We start from the raw sequence: 18,200 nt of genomic DNA on the forward strand, positions 1-18,200 counted from the left end.
CAGGGGCTTTGTGTTTACTGTTTTACCAGAGGACTGAGTGAAACTATTAGGGGCTGGAGGAAGCTTCATCAGAGCTCCACGGCAGTGTGGGGACCCTGGCGCTATAGAGGGCGCAGTGTTTGGGGGTGCATTGACCCCAATCCCAGAGCGGGCATGAGAGGGGGTGGTAAGGAGCCCCAGGAACGAGAGGGGGCGGTGAGGAGCCCCAGAAATAAAGAAGATGGCCAAGGCATAGGGCAAACCATGTCAAGTACCATCTGCGAGGCTTGGGCTGCGGTGTAGGGAAGGAAAAGGAGCCACAGAAAACACCCCCTGACACCGGGCATATAAAGTGGGCAGCCTCCCACTAATTGCATCACTCAATCAATCAAGATCAAGGCATGGCAGGTGAGTAAGCAGGTGGTTAGCCCAAGACAGGAAGGCAGAGGCACCAACAGAAAGGCTCGAGCAAGATACTCCTGTCACATGGACATATGGGAATAGTTTTGCTTAAATAATTTGCAGACTGAGAAACTTTCTTTATGGTCTCTCTGGAAAATAAATCACTTAAAAAATTACTGGGAATCTACTCAGCAGTGAAGGAGGGTACAACTACCCCACCACACCTCCCTGCATTTCTCTTTGCCACCACCACTCAATGAGTTGGCTTTCCAGCTGAGTTCTGGACAAGACAGCTGTTGATCAGAAACCTAAGAGGTTCCAGACCCTCGTTTAATGGTCTGCCCTAGCTCCTGACTTTATGCACAATACACTATGCTTCTAGTTTGCAAGGAGCCTCTGTGAAGCACCTGTACATATCTGCTAGCCGTGTCTCTTGATCCTATGTTAAGTGCCAGCCCTTACTCCCCAATTCATTGTCCTTGTCTCCTGGCCCTGGGTTCTTACTCTGTATTGTGCTCATGGTTTCAGTCTCTAGTTTCTGTTTCCTTGACCTAACATTATGGCTGCACCTTATGCACCAGATTGTGGTTTGGATCTGCCTGTTTCTCTGGATGTGGTATCTATTTACTCTTGACCTTTGGCATCCGACATCTGCCTTTCTTCCAGACACCCAACAAAGCACCTGCTTTGGGCTTCTAGGCTGAGCTACTCTAGTTTTTCCCTGACAGTTATATGATGGAGTCAGGCCATCCTGTTGGCCAAAATAAATCTGAGGTAACTCTTTTAGAATAACTACAGCTACTCCGTATTTATGATGGTAATGGAAAGAATTTGGCCCAACAATATTATATGACCACCTCAACCTAATCTAAAGAATAATTTTGCTTGACTTTCTCTGTCTTCCAAAGAGAATCTTGTTCCATTATAACAAATAAAGGTCACAATTATTTTTTTTTCTTCCTAAGATACCTTTTCCCCCATAGAGTTAATTGGAAAAAGGTATACAGTACTACTTTTTGAAAACTCAAATGCAACTAGCAAGAATGAAATAAAAATATAGATTTATTACAACAAAATTAAGCAGAGACTTTTTGTGATTAGTTGGTTTATAAAATTGTTTGAAACTAGTCCCATAAAATGAAGAGCAATGCTTTCCTGTTTAGTGACAAAATTAAGAATATATGTCATTTTGAAAAAAAATATTAAGGCATGTAAGGAGCTGTGCTTGTATGTATAATGTCAGTGCTGATTTTTCAGATCTTCATTTGAAAGTTAAGATAAGCATAGATATGGTTTAAAAGCAATAACAAATGACAAGATATTTTTGTGGGGACCAGATTAGTCAGATCATTTATAGCGGGGCTCCATAGTTGCCAATCTTTGTTGCATTTCCTTCGAAATCTAAAATATACAAATGACAACAAGCAGGTATAATGCAAATATAAAGAATAGTATGACTAACTCTATGTCCAATTATAATCAGTTTTCATTATGATAAATGACTGATCTTCCTTGATTAGAACAGATACAAAACATACTTTGTATGTAGCTAGTAACACAGCTACCATCAAAGCTACTTAAAATTAGGTTCTCTCTGCAGTAAAATCCACTCAGAGCCAGCACATCATAATGAAGATTTTAGTCCTATAGTTTGGCAACTGCAGAACTGCAACTTTGATTAAGAATCCTTAGTGGAACATTTTAATAAAATATAAACATAATTAGATTTTTTCTTTTCTTGTATCTATGAGTTCCTCATGCAATTTCATTTAATATGCAGTCCTAAAATATAGTTCTATTATCTCAATGGCACATAAATATTTATAGGTGTTAAACTCATAGGAGAAACCAATCAAATTAAGTAGTCAAAGATTTTACTTGCTGTTGTAAAAAAGAGGCCATGTACATGACAGAGAATGATGGTCAGGATAAATGTAACAAAAGATGCAAAGAATATATTAAAAACAAATCAGGTATATCTTTGAAAGAGGAAATTTGTGACACATAAGCGAGAAACAGATTTCTACTAAGAAAGTATTTTATAAAGTTTTATCTTAATTGAAACTGACTGTTAAAATAAATATGCTGTTTGTAAATATCTGTTAATAGGTGCTGGCGAATTATTTCTAGATTTACATTTTGAAGACTATACTATGTTGTAATAATCCTCTTATAAACAAGAGTTGTGTTACCAGCAGCACTAGCTTCCTGAAGTAATTTGCTATTGCAGCTTATTTAAGAAAAATAAGTCTCACACACACACACACACACACACACATATATGTAAAGAAAATAATCAATTTCAGAAGATGCAGAACTATTTCTCCTTCATGCATATAGTCCAAATACAAAACAGTCTGGCAATTTCAAGTTGCCTGCTCTCACTCTTTATTTTTATTTACCAGACAGAAGAGACATGAGATGGATCACATTTGTGGCTAAGACATTTTACATATTGAAAAGTCAGATGAGATGAAACTGGCCATGTCCACACGAGAGCCAGTTGGAAGCCAGGAGCAGCAGGGAGAGGAGGGATCCAGGCACACATGTGTCCCGCACGCACGTGTGCCCCCTTACCAGACCCGAGGTGGAGGCAGACACAGCAGCAGCGGAGCCAGCAGCGGGGGTAACAGCAGCTGATCCCTGTAAGGTAAGTGGGCAGAGGGACCGGACAGAGCTGAGCCAGATCTGGAGGGGAAGCCCCCTGGATCCCTCTTAGCTGAGCCGGTAGGGGGCCACACTCTCGAACCGTGCTGCGTGAACAGAGCGCGCAAACAGGCACACTCTGTAAGACTGCACCGGCATTTGTGTTGGTGTTCGCACCAGCGGGCGAGCAGGAAGTGCCAGGAGGGAGACTCCTACTAGGGCAGGGTGAAGGCACTGCACTAAGCTAAAAACAAGCAGCAACTCCTATGATGGTGTTGACACAGCCCCAGGGCCCCTGCCCGGGGGAAGCAGCCTACCCGGGGCTTGTCTGAGGCCTCCACCCAGACAGAGCCCATGGGGGAGCTGGTGTCCCCCCAACTCCTGGCCTGTGGGGGTTGCCCCACACCTGTCCTGCAGGCACCCGCCTTAGGGCCCTGGAGGCACAGGTGAGGGAGCTCCAGGAGGAGTTAAGCAGGCTGAGGGGAATCAGGGAGGTGGAGGAAGGAATTGACAGCTATTTCTTTTCCCTGCAGGGCCACACATCCAAGGAAGAAGCACCTCAGGAAGTGTCCTCCACTGCAGAGTGGCAGATGATCACCTCCAGAACCAGGGCTGCTCACAACACAGCAGTACCAGTTCCTCCAGTCTGGCTGGAGAACAGGTACAAGGCCCTGGCAACACTGGAGAAGAAGGAGGGAGAGAAGGCAACTGGAGAGGAGGCAACTCCATGCTCTCCATGCTCCGAACAGGCTGAAGGAGCTAAGCAGTCCCAGAGGAGAAAGCGTTGAGTGATCATCATAGGTGACTCCATCCTGAGAGGTACAGAGGGTCCCATCTGTTGCCAGGACCCCTCAACATGCAAGGTCTACTGCCTACCCGGAGCAAAGATTCATGACATAATGGGCATGATCCAAGCCATGATCCAGCCCACTGATTACTACCCCATGGTCCTAATCCATGTAGGTAAATGATGCGGCCAGGAGAAGCCCTGATGGCAGACTACCACACTCTGGGAGGCGTGCTGAAGAAGATAGGTGCGCGGGTGGTATTCTCTTCTGTTCTACCAGTGAGCAGCAGTGGAAGATGGCATGAGATGTGCATCGCAGAGACCAATTGGCGGCTTTGGGAATGGCGTCTTGAGGCAGGCTTTGGCTTCCTTGACAACGACCCGCACATTGTGACGTGAGACATGCTCGGGTGGGATGGGCTCCACCTTTCCCCTAAAGGTAAGTGTGTTTTCTCTTTTAGGTTGGCGGATCTCATTCATAGTTTCATAGTTTCTAGGGTCGGAAGGGACCTGAGTAGATCATCTAGTTCGACCCCCTGCCATGGCAGGAAAGAGAACTGGGGTCAAATGATGCCAGCAAGGTGTACATCTAGCCTCCTCTTAAAGACCCCCAGGGTAGGAGCCAGCACCACTTCTCTTGAAAGTTGGTTTCAGATCCTAGCAGTCCTGACCATGAAGTAGCACCTTCTGATATCTAGCCTAAATCTACCCTCTGCCAGCTTGTGACCATTATTCTTGGTCACTCCTGGTAGTGCTCAGGGAAACAGGGACTTCCCCAGTGCCTGCTGATCCCCCCCGACTAGTTTGTAACAGGCCACTAGATCCCCCCTCAGTCTTTTCTTGTGGAGGCTGAACAGGTTCAGGTCCCGTAGCCTCTCCTCATAAGGCCTGCCCTGCTGCCCCCTGATCATGCGAGTGGCCCTCCTCTGTACCCTCTCCTTGTTGTCCACATCCGTCTTGAAGTGCAGCGCCCAGAACTGGACTCAGTACTCCAGCTGCGGCCTGACCAGTGCCGCATAGAGGGGGAGGATCACCTTCTTGGACCTGCTTGAGATGCATCTGTGGATGCATGACAAGGTACAGTTGGCCTTCCTGACTGCATCCCCACACTGCTGGCCCATGTTCATCTAGGAGTCGATGATGACTCCAAGATCCTTTTCTGCCTCTGTACTGACGAGAAGGGAGTTCCCCAGCCTGTAGGTAAGGTGCCGGTTGTTCCTCCCCAGGTGCATCACTTTGAACTTGTTGGTGTTGAATCCCATCCTATTCTCATCCACCCACCCTTGTAACCTGTCTAGGTCCGACTGCAGCCTATTCCTCCCTTCTAACATGCCCACATCCCCCCACATCTTAGTGTCATCAGCAAATTTGAACAGGGTGCTTTTTACCCCCTCATCCAAGTCACTGATGAAGATGTTGAACCGTGTGGGCCCGAGGACTGAGCCCTGCGGAACCCCACTGCCCACATCCCTCCAGGTCAAAAATGACCCATCCACTACCACTCTCTGGGTGTGGCCCTCCAGCCAGTTGGCGAACCAATTGACTGTGTGGGTGCTGACACCACAGTCCCCCAGTTTCTTAATGAGAACAGGGTGAGAAAAAGTGTCGAAGGCCTTCTGAAAGTCCAGGAAGACTATGTCCACTGGTACCCCTGCATCTAATGATTTCGTGATCTGATCATAGAAGGCCACCAGATTGGTCTGACAGGACCTGCCCCTAATGAACCCATGTTGGTTGTCCCTAAGCATAATCTCCACTGCTGGCCCCTGGTAGATATGCACCAGAATAATTTTCTCAAAAAGCTTGCCCAGGATTGAGGTAGGACTAACTGGCCTATAGTTTCCCGGGTCCTCCTCCTTCCCCTTTTTGATGATGGGAACCACACTGGCCCTCTTCCAGTCCTCTGGCACCACACAGAGCACCACAAGTGCAGCGGGCTTTAAACTAGGCTCATCGGGGAAAGGGGAAAACAAGAGAGGAGGAAGCCTTGGACCGCTAAACCAAGCAGCACTTACAAGTACAGCCCAGCCTAAACCAACAAGCAGAACATATACACAGGTAAGCAACAGGGGCCAGGGCAGTGCTGTAATTAGGGGGCCAGTGCCTCAAATGCCTCTACACAAATGCTCGTAGTATGGGAAACAAGCAGGAGTAACTTACCCTCCTGCTAGCTGACACCAACCCCAGACATAGTGGGGCTCACTGAAACGTGATGGGACCCAAAGCATGACTGGGCAGTGACTATCAAGGGCTATAGCTGTACAGGAGGGACAGGACAGGGAGGAAAGGCGGAGGTGTGGCACTCTACATTAAGGAGGAATATACATCCTCACCAGGTAGCACAGAGTCAGAGGAGGGGCACACAGAAGTGCTCTGGGTTAGAATACAAGGCAGTCAAGGGGAAAGAGACTTAATGGTGGGGGTCTACTACAGACCACCCAACCAAGGGGAAGACCTAGACCAGGAATTCTTAAGTCAGCTCACAGAGGTAGTTAGCTCAAAGGACATGGTCATCATGGGTGATCTGAACTTTCCAGAGATCTTCTGGGAAGAGCAGTCAGCCAGGTCTGACCACTCACGTAGGTTCCTAGCCCAAATGCAGGACCTCCATCTAACCCAGGAGGTGCACAGCCCCACCAGGGGAGACACCTTGTTGGACTGGTGCTGGCCATGGGTGACGACCTGCTGAGGGGGCTGTGGGTGCTCGACCACCTGGGCTACAGTGATCATTGCCACTGGAATTCACCATCCAGCACAAGGTGGCAAAGGCCTGCAGCAAGGCAGCAGCCCTAGATTTAAGGAGGGTGGACTTCAGTGAGCTAAGGAGAATTGTCGGGGAAGCACTGAGGTCCTGGAGGGGAGGGGAGCCAGGTGTCCAAGAAGAGTGGTCGCTCTTTAAGAAGACGATCCTCCAAGTCCAAAGGGAGGTAATCCCAACACGGGGAGCAGGAGGGCACAAAAGCCCCCATGGCTCATCAAAAGCATCCAGGAATGTCTCCTAGCTAAAAGGCAGGCGCACACCCAATGGAAGGGAGGGGCCATCACCAGGGAGAATTATACTGCAGTTGCTTGGGGATGCAGGGGGGCAGCCAGGAAGGCAAGGCAGAGATGGAACTGGGACTAGCTTCCCGGATGAAGGACAACAAGAAGTCCTTTTTTAGATACATAGCAGGCAAAAAGAAGGTACTGGGTAATGTGAGGCCCCTGCAAGACATGCTAGGAAATTTGGTCGTCACACCAGACAACAAAGCTAACCTATTTAACTACTTCTTTGCCTCCATTTTCCTGAGCAGGGACCAGATCAGCCCCCCCACTAGGCCTCCCTCAGGCCCCAGGGGAGGCGCACCTAGGCCAAGGGTCAGGGAGGATCTAGTCAGGGAACTTCTGGAGGGACTGGATGTATTTAAATCAGCTGGTCTGGATGATCTCCACCCCAGAGTACTGAGGGAATTAGCTGAGCTCATTGCGGGACCCCTGGCACAGCTTTACAAGCACTCGTGGTGCTCTGGTGTGCTGCCAGGGGACTGGAAGAGGGCAATGAGGTTTCCATCTTCAAAAATGGGAGAAAGGAAGACATGGGGAACTATAGGCCAGTTAGTCTCACCTCAATCCTGGGTAAGCTTTTTGAGAGTATTATTCTGGCACATGTCCACGAGGGGCAAGCAGGGGAGATTATGCTTAGGGGCAACCAACATGGGTTCATTAGAGGCAGGTCCTGTCAGACCAACCTGGTGGCATTCTATGACCAGGTCACCAAATCCTTAGATGCAGGGGTGGCAGTGGACATAGTCTTTCTGGACTTTAGGAAGGCCTTTGACAGTGTTTCACCCCATTCTCATTAAAAAAACTTAGGGACTGTGGTGTTAACACCTACACAGACAAATGGGTCACTAACTGGCTAGACAGCTGCACCCAGACAGTGGTGGATGGGTCATTTTCGACCTGGAGGGATGTGGGCAGTGGGGTTCTGCAGGGCTGAGTCCTTGGGCCTGCACTGTTCAACATATGCATCAGTGACTTGGACGAGGGGGTAAAAAACACCCTGTTCAAATTTGCTGATGACACTAAGATGTGGGGGGATGTGGGCATGCTAGAAGGGAGGAATAGGCTGCAATCAGACCTAGACAGGTTATAGGGGTGGGCGGACGAGAATAGGATGGGATTCAATACTGACAAGTGCAAGGTGATGCAGCTGGGGAGGAAGAACCAGCACCACACCTACAGGCTGGGTAACTCCCTTCTTGTCAATGCAGAGGCAGAAAAGGATCTTGGAGTCATCATTGATGCCAAGATGAACATGGGCCAGCAGTGTGGGGATGCAGTCAGGAAGGCCAACCACACCTTGTCATGCATCCACAGATGCATCTCAAGCAGGTCCAGGGAGGTGATCTCCCCCTCTATGCAGCACTGGTAAGGCCACAGCTGGAGTACTGCATCCAGCTCTAGGCACCACACTGTAAGAGGGATGTGGACAACATGGAGAGGGTCCAGAGAAGGGCCACTCGCATGATCAGGGGGCAGCAGGGCAGGCCTTATGAGGAGAGGCTACGGGACCTGAACCTGTTCAGCCTCCACAAGAAAAGACTGAGGGGGGATCTAGTGGCCTGTTACAAACTAGTTGGGGGGACCAGCAGGCATTCAGGGAGTCCCTGTTTGCCCAAGCACTACCAGGAGTGACTGGAAATAACGGTCACAAGCTGGCAGAGGGTAAATTCAGATTAGACATCAGGAGGAGCTACTTCTTTGTCAGGGCGGCTAGGATCTGGAACCAACTTCCAAGAGAAGCGGTGCTGGCTCCTACCCTGGGAATCTTTAAGACAAGGCTTGACAATGACCTTGCTGGGGTCATTTGGTCCCAGTACTTTTTCCTGCCATGGCACAGGGTCGTACTTGATGATCTGCTTAGGTCCCTTCCGACCCTGCCAGCTGTGAAACTATAAGATCCTGACTGCACAGTTGTTACTGCACAGTCGTTTAGTACTTGTGTATAGAAGTACTAAATGACTGCACAGTAATGACTGTGCAGTATACACAGGTACTAAGTGATTGTGCAGTAACTGGAATTACTGTGCAGTAGCTTTGCTGAATGGATTTTAGGTAATGCTGACTGTACAGTAACTTGTTACTACTGTGCAGCAGCATCATATCACACTTTGTGCCATGCAACACTTCTGCATAGTAGTAACAAGCTACTGTGTATTCAGCATCTCATGTAGATGTGCCCACTGAATCTTCCTCCAGATTCATCTCAGTTTTGTCAAATTCTCTGTGCCCAGAAAAAAATTAGTGAAACATTTCATTGTTGTCCTTTCTAAATAAAAGCCTTTCATTTATTCATTTATTTTTTAATTTGATCAACTTTGTTTTAAAATGTTTTTAATTAAAAAAAATTAAAACCTGAAATCTAAAATGAAACACTTCATTCTGGACCATACAAACATTTTTAGTTATCCTGGAACTAAATTTTTCTTTACTTTTCAAATGACTGAAAATCCAAAGCTTTTTCTTTTTTAAAAAACTTTTTTTAATTGCTAGAAACCTGAAAAATCAAGTGTTCACACCACCATCCAAGAAAGCAAAATATGGAATTGAGTAAATGTTTTTTATAAGTTTATCTTAAAAATTAATTTGCTGGCTTCATTTTGATTCAGATTTCCACATAACACAATTAAATATGAGGTGCCTTATTTCAGCAGTGATGCTAGAAATCAGTGCATATTATGGACAAAGATGCAACATAGATACGGCAATATGGAAAAGCTTTCACTTCCACTGTCCGTGCTAGATTGGGCAAATAGATATACAGAAGATGTAGTCAGAAACCAAAAATGGCTATCCGACTTCTTAATGGAGTGGGTTTGGGTGGGGGAGGGGGAGAATGAAATCAGAAAGGAGTTGTGCTTTTATGTATAATGTCAGTGCTGATTTTTTAGGCCTCCAAATTAGTGATGCAAGGCCATATCACACATTGCACTTAGGGCATGTTAACTGCACTTAAAATGTGAGCATCCATGCATTCAAGCAGTAAAACACATGCTAAGTGTAACAGTATTATACCAAAGTTATGAATTTTTGCTGGAGGAGCATCTCCCAATTGTATCATCAGACTGCTATTGTTGGTCCCAGCCTCAGCACTGCACTGGAGCCAGTTCAAGATTCCCATGTGGTGCTGGGGCTAGGATTCATAATCAGCTGATTGTCAGTCCCAGAGCTAGCATTGCACTGAGGCTCATTCAGGACTGCCAGCAGCAGAGACACAGCTTGCCCCACAGATGCAGTGGTAGGTTCAGATCCAGTGGCAGGAGCAGCACACTCTCCTAGGCTCAGCACCCCTGGTCTTTTTCTACCTGCTGCCAGCAGCAGAGATCTAGGATGAGCCAGTGAGTCATGGGCAGGCTGCAGGCATGACAACTGCACATTCTCATGAGTGGGTGTGTGAGCTGTAGCACCCAGTGCTGGGATAAGCATCAGGAATTAGGGCACATCCAGCTCCAGCTTTGTCAGGAGCTGGCTGAGATTGCAGTACACATTACCATGCCACCACTCAGAACACATTCTAAGTTTAAATGCAGCACAGTAATGCTTACTATCAGCTAAATAAAACATGTTAAGTGCCCCATGCAACAATGTCCTCAGAAGAGTGACTCACAGCTGACTGCATACTTTCCATAACCAGGAAAGCAAATTCAAATCTCAAGATTACTGTTAGGGCCTAAGAACTAAAGACCACCTGTGGTGAAGAGAGCCTCAAAAATTTGTATAGACAAAATTCTGACATCCCTAATTACTTACAAAACTATTTGTATAGCAATCTCAAAGGCCCTATCTACATATACAGGTAAAGTGGTGGTGGGATCTAATGCATGATCCAGATAACTGCACCTCCTGCCATGCCACTCCTGTCACACCTTATTGTCCGATCTTGGGCTCCCCCTGCACCAGCAAGGAGCAAGCTCCTGTAGCTGGGAGCTCCCTCAACTGAGGGGCTCCCAGCCATGGTGGGGGAGTGACTTACACCCTGATCCCCAGGGCCTGCAGTTTCATTTTGGGTCTGGGGCACACCTGTGACTGGGAGACCTATCAACTGATGGGGCTCCCAGCTGCAGGGGAGACCATGCGAAACCTGCAAATTAAAGCTTGATGGCAACCAGCTATCAAGTTAGTACACATTTTTGAGGTCTAACTTTATAGCTGGCTGGAGCTTCTATTGTATGATAGGTACTTTGCACATGTAGCTGGTCTTAATTTAATTTAACAATTAACCAGTTAACTGCACAATGCCTGTAATGGGTAAAGGGGGTATAAGGCATTTTGATAACATTCTTATTAATCTTGATAACATTGTCTCATATTCACCATCCCTATTATTCTATAATGTTGGGTATACATGTAATCTAAAGTGTCTTCAAGGAGCCAAATGTATCACAATAAAATATGAATATGTACATCTTCCATTTATGTTTATGATGTCAATAAGATACTATTATCTTAGATTTGTTTTAAGTTTGTGGGGTTTTACATTTTGTTTGGTTATTTACGTGGTATTATCAGCTGATACTGGTGGGGCATATGCCCCCAAGGTTATGAAGTTGGAAGGCACTGAAAGAAGTGTAGTCTCTAATAATTATTATCAAGCTGTTATCAAGACCATTATAGAAATGCAAGGATGTCAGTTTGGGGGATGGGGGAGGAGAAGAAAGGCCATTTGTTGGTTGAAGAAATAGCATCATCCATTCCCCTAATTATCACACTAAAAAAAGAGGAAGCCAGAAGCACTTTTACCTCCGTATCCTCTTTGCAGCCAAGGGTAAAGAAAGGATTAGCAATATTAGCTTATTCCTGGGAGGCAACATTTTGTAACTAAGCTGTGGTGCACCTGATTGCCACCCATTACCTAGCAACATAAAATAATGGCAATGCAGTGTGGCAGTATTTTGTTCAAATGGAAAAATGAAAAAAACCAAACAAACCATGTCCTTTTTATATACCCTTGTGTTCCACTACTTTATTCTCTTCCCCCCATACAACAGACATTCCTGGGAGGCAGATTATTTAATGGTGTTACAGATAACTTAATACAAACAGAAAATGAAACACAGAAAAATGGAGAGGGCAGACTGGGTGCATAAACATGAACTCAGTAATGCATCTTAAGCTGAGTCATAGAAATGAGACATTGTTAAATATTTTATCTCTGGCCCTGCTTCACTATATCTAGCAACAATAGTAACAAGATAATCTTTTTATTAAGAAGAATCCAATGGCTGCATACAATGCTATTCCCTTACCTTTCTTCTAAAAGCAGCATAAATTGACCACTTCACACTGAGTTTTAGCTTTAAGAATACAAATTAAATTCAATCTGTGAGACAGTGTGTGCCCTGGGGTAGAAGCCTGGAACATGATGGGAGTCATGAGAAGATGGTAAAGGTTATGCGAGTTTATCAGAGCATTGTTCTAGCATGTCACCAGCAAATACTCAGTGGGTCATATAAGGTTCAGCAATAATGTCATTTCCTTTGTCAACATATCCTATAGGAATTTGGAGGAAAAACCCAGATAATAAAATTCTACAAGAAAATGTGCATTATCTACTTACATTCGCTGACTTCTCTCTGTTCACTTACTACAGTACTACAAAAGAAAAAAAACTGCAAAACCCTGCTGCCTCCAGGTAGCAAGAAAGAGGGATCACTGGAAGACAGATATATGTGCTTCTAAATACATGAACAGAGTAAAAGTTCTGGGATCTGGGGAATGTTCAGTTTTGTGAAGGTAAAGTATTTTTAAAATTGTCTAGATCAGGAATGTCAAATATATGGCCTGCTTGTCATATCTTGCTTGAGGGGCGATTTTGTCCAGGCTGCTGGGCTAGCAGCCAGCCACCAGGGCTAGGGACAGACATTACTGGTTTAAGTGATCAGAAACCAGTTTAAACCTGTAACAGGTGTTCAACGCATGTACACCAGTTTGAAAATGGCTGAAACCTGTTTGAGATAAACCTGGTTGAATGTAGTATCAGATAGATTTGGCTCAAACTGGTTTATGCAACGTCTGTCCCAGAACTGTTGCTAGTTGAAGATAGATCAGAGTCCCCCAACCATCCTGTCATGCTCTCGGGCAGGGCTCTCTGCTGCCCAGCAGGGCTGGCCCCTCCCCTCTGCTGCCTTGCTGGAGCTTGGCAGTCTCTGCAGGCATCTGCCTGGCTTCTGCTCCCCACTCCCCTCCCCACTCTGTGCTAAGCAGACATTCCTCCTTCTTCACAGACACCTCAGCATTAGGTAGCAGACCACATGCTGGCTACAGTCTTTGCAGTGGGAGAAGACTGAGACAGACAAGCTTTTTGGAGCTATTCAATAGCTGGCTTAATGTCCTTCCTTGGAAAAGCTGTTTAAAAACTGTTTGCTCCCTGCTTCCCCTTACCACTGCACGCTAAGCAGGAATTCCCCCCTCCCCTCTGCCTTGCAGAGAAGGTATCTGTGTATTAGTTAGCAGACCACATGCTGGGTCTGTGCTCAACAGGTAGCTAGCTGGTAATGTTTTCTTAACGGGGCAATAAACATTGAAATAGGGATGACACTGTTATCAGACCCCCCAATTCCCGGCTTGCTGGCCTTGTCAATTTGCTGCAGACATATACAGAAGCAGGGAGGGAGATTGAAAAGCTGTGTGTCATCAACAGATGCATGCACTCCACACATCCCCTTTGCCTCAGTGCTAGCTGGGGGCTGGGGGTTGGCAACAATCCTGCCCCTTGAGCAGCAACCCAGGAAAAGTCTGAGACTGCAGGCAGGCTGGAGGTTTACACCCCTCCCTAATCAGAGCCTCCTACTGGGACCTGCCCCCCCACCCAGCTCAGCTCTGGAAGGGAAGGGGGGCTGCTCTAGCACCCCCGGGCTTCCAGCCTGAGCCAGTGCAGGCATGTGCCTGAATTTTCTAAAACCAGAGGGATTGTCTGTATGGTTGGAAACCAGTTCACCCTAGTCAGGTTAGATTAACCCACAGAGGTTGAATCAGTTCAGGCTCCGGCTTTTTGAGTGCCTGTCCCTAACCCAGAAATTAGGGGGGCATGGCTGGGAGGGAGTGAACTGCTACAGAATGTGGAGCCGTTGAGCCCCTGTAGATATAGTGAGCAGGAAGCGAGCAGTCCTGACTGCCTTCTGGCCATGTTGCATGTCACCACTGCTGTGAACTTATCTTCCTGGTACACAGCCCCCACCATGTATCCCATCGGCTGAAGTTGCTGCTGCAGCACAGTCCACACAGTGGCAGCAGCTCCAACGTGGGACACATGGTAGGGTCCAGAGCTACTGTTACTGCTGTGTGCCCTGGATTGGAGCTTGACCTGCTGCAACTGCTCCCACTACGTGCTCTGACTTAGAGCCAGAGCTGCCATTGCGTTGCCACTTCCTAATGCACTGGGCTAGAACTGGCCTGCAAGAGGGGCTGCAGTCCAGATCCAGCCTGGGGAACTGTGTAAGTTTGATACCCCTGGTCTAGATATATTAAATATGTTTGTTTTTTTTTCTCTATATACATCTACATTATGAACACAATGAATTGTATTGTTAACAAAATAATAAAATGTCACAGGTTTGTTGATTGTTGTTGTCTGTTGAGAACATTTTAAAGTACAATTTAAAAGGCTTATCAAGATTGTTATCCCCAAATGATTCCCCAACCTAACTAAGCAACCTCTACAAGGAAAGGTTTGAAGACCCACCCCACAAAAAAAATATTAGGTCCCCAAGGTCAAAAATCAGACTCTACAGAATTCTCGAGTTGCTAACCTTTTCTGAAGAGTATCCTACTAGGAAACCCAGACAAAATAATCTTACTTTTCAGGGAAGAAGAGAGATTTTGTTTTTTAAGGTAAAGTGGAATTAAAACATAAAACAGCTTTCTGAGGCCAAAATACACACCTTGATCAATGCAGGGAAATACATTTGCAGCCTAAGCACACTATATAATACTGCTATCATATGATTACATCAGTGAGTAAAGAGAAGAGTTGGATGTGATGCTAGCTAAAAATTTGAGGCATCTTTAGATGTAGCCCAACTGAGGCTTTTTCAACAATGTAAGAAAAGCATCAATGACTCCCAGCCAACAGCCAAATGTATTTGAAAGAAATCACATACAGAGCAGGCTACTGCAAGAACTGCAGGTAATGGGGAAAGTTTTGATAACTAGATGTAAAATATCATTTTTATTAGTGCCAAGCAAATGGATCATTAAGGGAGTTATGTTAAATATACAGTTGCTATCTCAAAATCACTGACATTTCTTTTGTCCTTGGGTGACAGGGTTAAACACAACTACTTTTAATCCTCTCAAAGCAGATGCTGGATTTTTTCAACATAGATTCCATTGCCTGAGATACTAATGACCTTCAGCTGTCCTCCTGCTGTACTGTATCATTTTGGCACATGCAACTTGTGGAGGCTTCCCTTGGATCCACTTAATTCGTTCAAAAAAATAGCAACTATATACGAGCAACTGTAGTATCCTACAGATACCCTTACCAGACAGCATGGGAAGTGCCTGTAATTTCCTTCAGAACATTACATCTGCAGTGTCACATGGAGAAAAGTAGCAAAAATGTAGCCTCCAAAAAAAGGAAGAGTTCTTCAGTTATTTAGCTTTACTGGGGCGGGGAAGGTGAGGATTTGCCTCTACAGGCAGCTTGCTATTCCTATTGTATTAAAAGAAGTAGAGAAAATAGAAACATTTGTAAACAAAACAAACTAGAATGACAAAAAATAATACCAAATATTCCTGAGCAACCTTTTAAGTGAAAACAAAACCTTCTGAAACGTGATACCCATGTTCAAAAGCACTTGCAATTATTTTAAACACATGTAGCAAGATTTATAAACTGTATAAATTATCAAACATACCTTAAAGACATAGGTGTCTTAATTTTTCCAAAGAATTACTATCTCAGCTGCTTTTTGTCTTCTGTTCTTGCATTTGTTGTACTAGCCTAGGAAACAAATCTCAGCTTACTTTCAAACTGAAAGCATAAGGCCATACCAAAGGAAAAAAATGTTAATAGCATTGCTGTTAATTCCTCAGTAATCCTACTTCATTATCTTAAGCAAATACATCTCAGAAAAGGACAGCCTTATTAAAAGCAAATTAGAAAACTGAATGTCATCTGTACAGGGAGACATTCTCTTAAAAATATAATTAGCAAGAAGTCACATAAATAGGGCACTATATAAAATGTTCCTATCAGGCAAGCTTTAAAAGATTTTCAATAGATGTGTACATAACTTTGATTTCATAATTTCCTAAAATAAAAATGTGTCTACATCGTTTATCCCAAACTTTCAAAAGAGTAAAGAAAATAAAAAGTACTCCTAGGAATAATAGTATAAAGATATGTAAAGTGCAGAAATAAATGGTTATAGAAATATTATTCCTCACACTCTTGGGTGCCATCACAATATTTGATTTACTGAGGAAGACTGAACAAAATAATGGAGATTATTACATTTTGGCTTTATTGTCACAAAATTCACCATATACCCAGAGGAGTTGTAAGCCCCTAGGTACATTTTAAATACACAATTATCCTATGGCAGGGGGGGTGGCCTCAATGATCTCACAAGGTCCCTTCCAGGCCCTAATGTCTATGAATCTAAAAAAAACCCACTACTTGTATAGAAATATGAACCTGTATTAAGTATATAGAAAATAACTGGTATTTATATATACCTGCTCCCCATGTCATTTTCATCCTCATTAGTACCATATTTCTTTGCTACATTTTTGAAATTCTACTTCTCATCATTTGGTCATGCTTCTGCCCAGCCCATTTCTCACATACCCCACCCAGAGCAGGACTAGAAGCCAATCCTGGCTTATCAGCCCTGTAGTGGAAACTCACAGCTGGAGTTGCTAGTTAGGCCCCTATTTGCCAGCCCTCTAGTGGCAAGTTACACCTGTGAAGGTGAGAGACAGTGAGAAAAGGTTTTTAGCCTTAAACTGTGATTTCTCTAAACTCAAGCTAGCACTAACATCAATCAACATTTGAGCAGCAAAAAGTGCAACATGTTTTTTGGCAACCGATCCTCTGAATCCTAGTGTATGTGCAAGAGGTCTATGCAACCATCATACCTATACTTTCCATGTGTACACCTAGGCAAGAGTATGGAGGAGTGGAGGTTGTCCTAGACCCTCTTTAGACCATTCAGACAGATTTCAAAGGACAGACCAAGTCTAGATGTTCAGTGCCTCAATAGCTGTAGCTTCTGCCAAAAAGGAACAGATTAGAGGTGCTATAGGTTGCCCAGTGCCTCAGCAAGGACACATTTCCATGAGGGTGATGTCCCCTAGCCTTTCTCCAACTAAGGAGTAACCACAAGGCAGTGACAGCTAGGTTTTTGAGGCACCCTATACTCATCTTACTCTGGAGATTGCAACGTTGTGGTATTTTATAGGAGATACCCCCCATCATGTAGCCACTAAGCCCTCCATTCGGAAGAAGTTTATGGTCATACTCAGGACCTAAGATGGGGGCAGGCAATTATTTTGGGCAGAGGGCCACTTACTGAGTTTTGGCAAGCCATAGAGGGCAACATGACAGGCAGCCCAGGGCAGATAAATATTAATTTTGTAAGTTTTTTAGGGGCCCTGCAGGCTGGATAGAATGGTCTGGTGGGCTCTATCTGGCCCCCGGGCTGCATTGCCCACCCCTGAGTCCTAAGATGACAAAAGCTAAGGCAGGAAGATATTTGTGTTAATAAATACTAACAAATGAAAGAAACTGTTAAGACACGTAAATGGAAACAAAAACAAAAACTCCCCTTGAAGGTGTTCCCACTATTGTTTCTTTTTCTACATATGAATATATGTTTGAGTAAAGAATTATACTGGAAGCATTTTAGGGAAAAGATCAAATTTGGAGTCAAATCTCAGCAGGAGAACAATTTTTATTTATGTATTTTTCAACTTTTTTTCTCTCACCTTAAATCTTAGTCTATGATATCTATCTTAGGGTTATTTTCTGTCACACAAGCCTAAAGTATCTGATCTCCAGCCACATAAAATCAATGAGAAAAACATTGCCTTTCTGGTACTTCTCACTTTTGGATTTTTTGGAGGCAACACAATTCTGCTTTAGGTGAAGTTTCTATTTTGGGAAATGTTAATGTCCTTTTTGTGGGGAAGGTAGTTAGAAGAGGCTTACTGAGTAGAAAAGTTCTACTTTTTTCTTTTCTTTTTTTTTTTAAAGGAATTTTTGGTAGCATTTGCTAAAAATGGTCCAACTCTGTTTGACTTATCTCTATTAGAGAGCAATCCCAAAACTAGGTCCCTTTGACAAAGAGCACTTTTCCCCAGGTCTCATTTAACTTTGTCCTAGGCTTTGTGACCTGTG

At 44.7% G+C, this 18,200-nt stretch overlaps 1 protein-coding gene across 1 annotated transcript in view; it reads right to left on the bottom strand.

Annotated features, from left to right (window-relative positions):
• CDH18 (cadherin 18) overlaps positions 1 to 18,200 on the bottom strand; it is a 1,127,064-nt gene that overhangs the window by 599,373 nt on the left and 509,491 nt on the right. The window contains exon 4 of the mRNA XM_090049911.1: positions 15,715 to 15,800. The gene's annotated coding sequence lies outside the window, so the exon portion shown is untranslated. The remainder of the gene's footprint in view (positions 1 to 15,714; positions 15,801 to 18,200) is intronic.

The sequence above is a fragment of the Crocodylus siamensis genome, chromosome 5 (genome assembly GCF_052110815.1).
Source record: "Crocodylus siamensis isolate JL-2025a chromosome 5, ASM5211081v1, whole genome shotgun sequence".
Classification (NCBI taxonomy): Eukaryota; Metazoa; Chordata; order Crocodylia; family Crocodylidae; genus Crocodylus; species Crocodylus siamensis.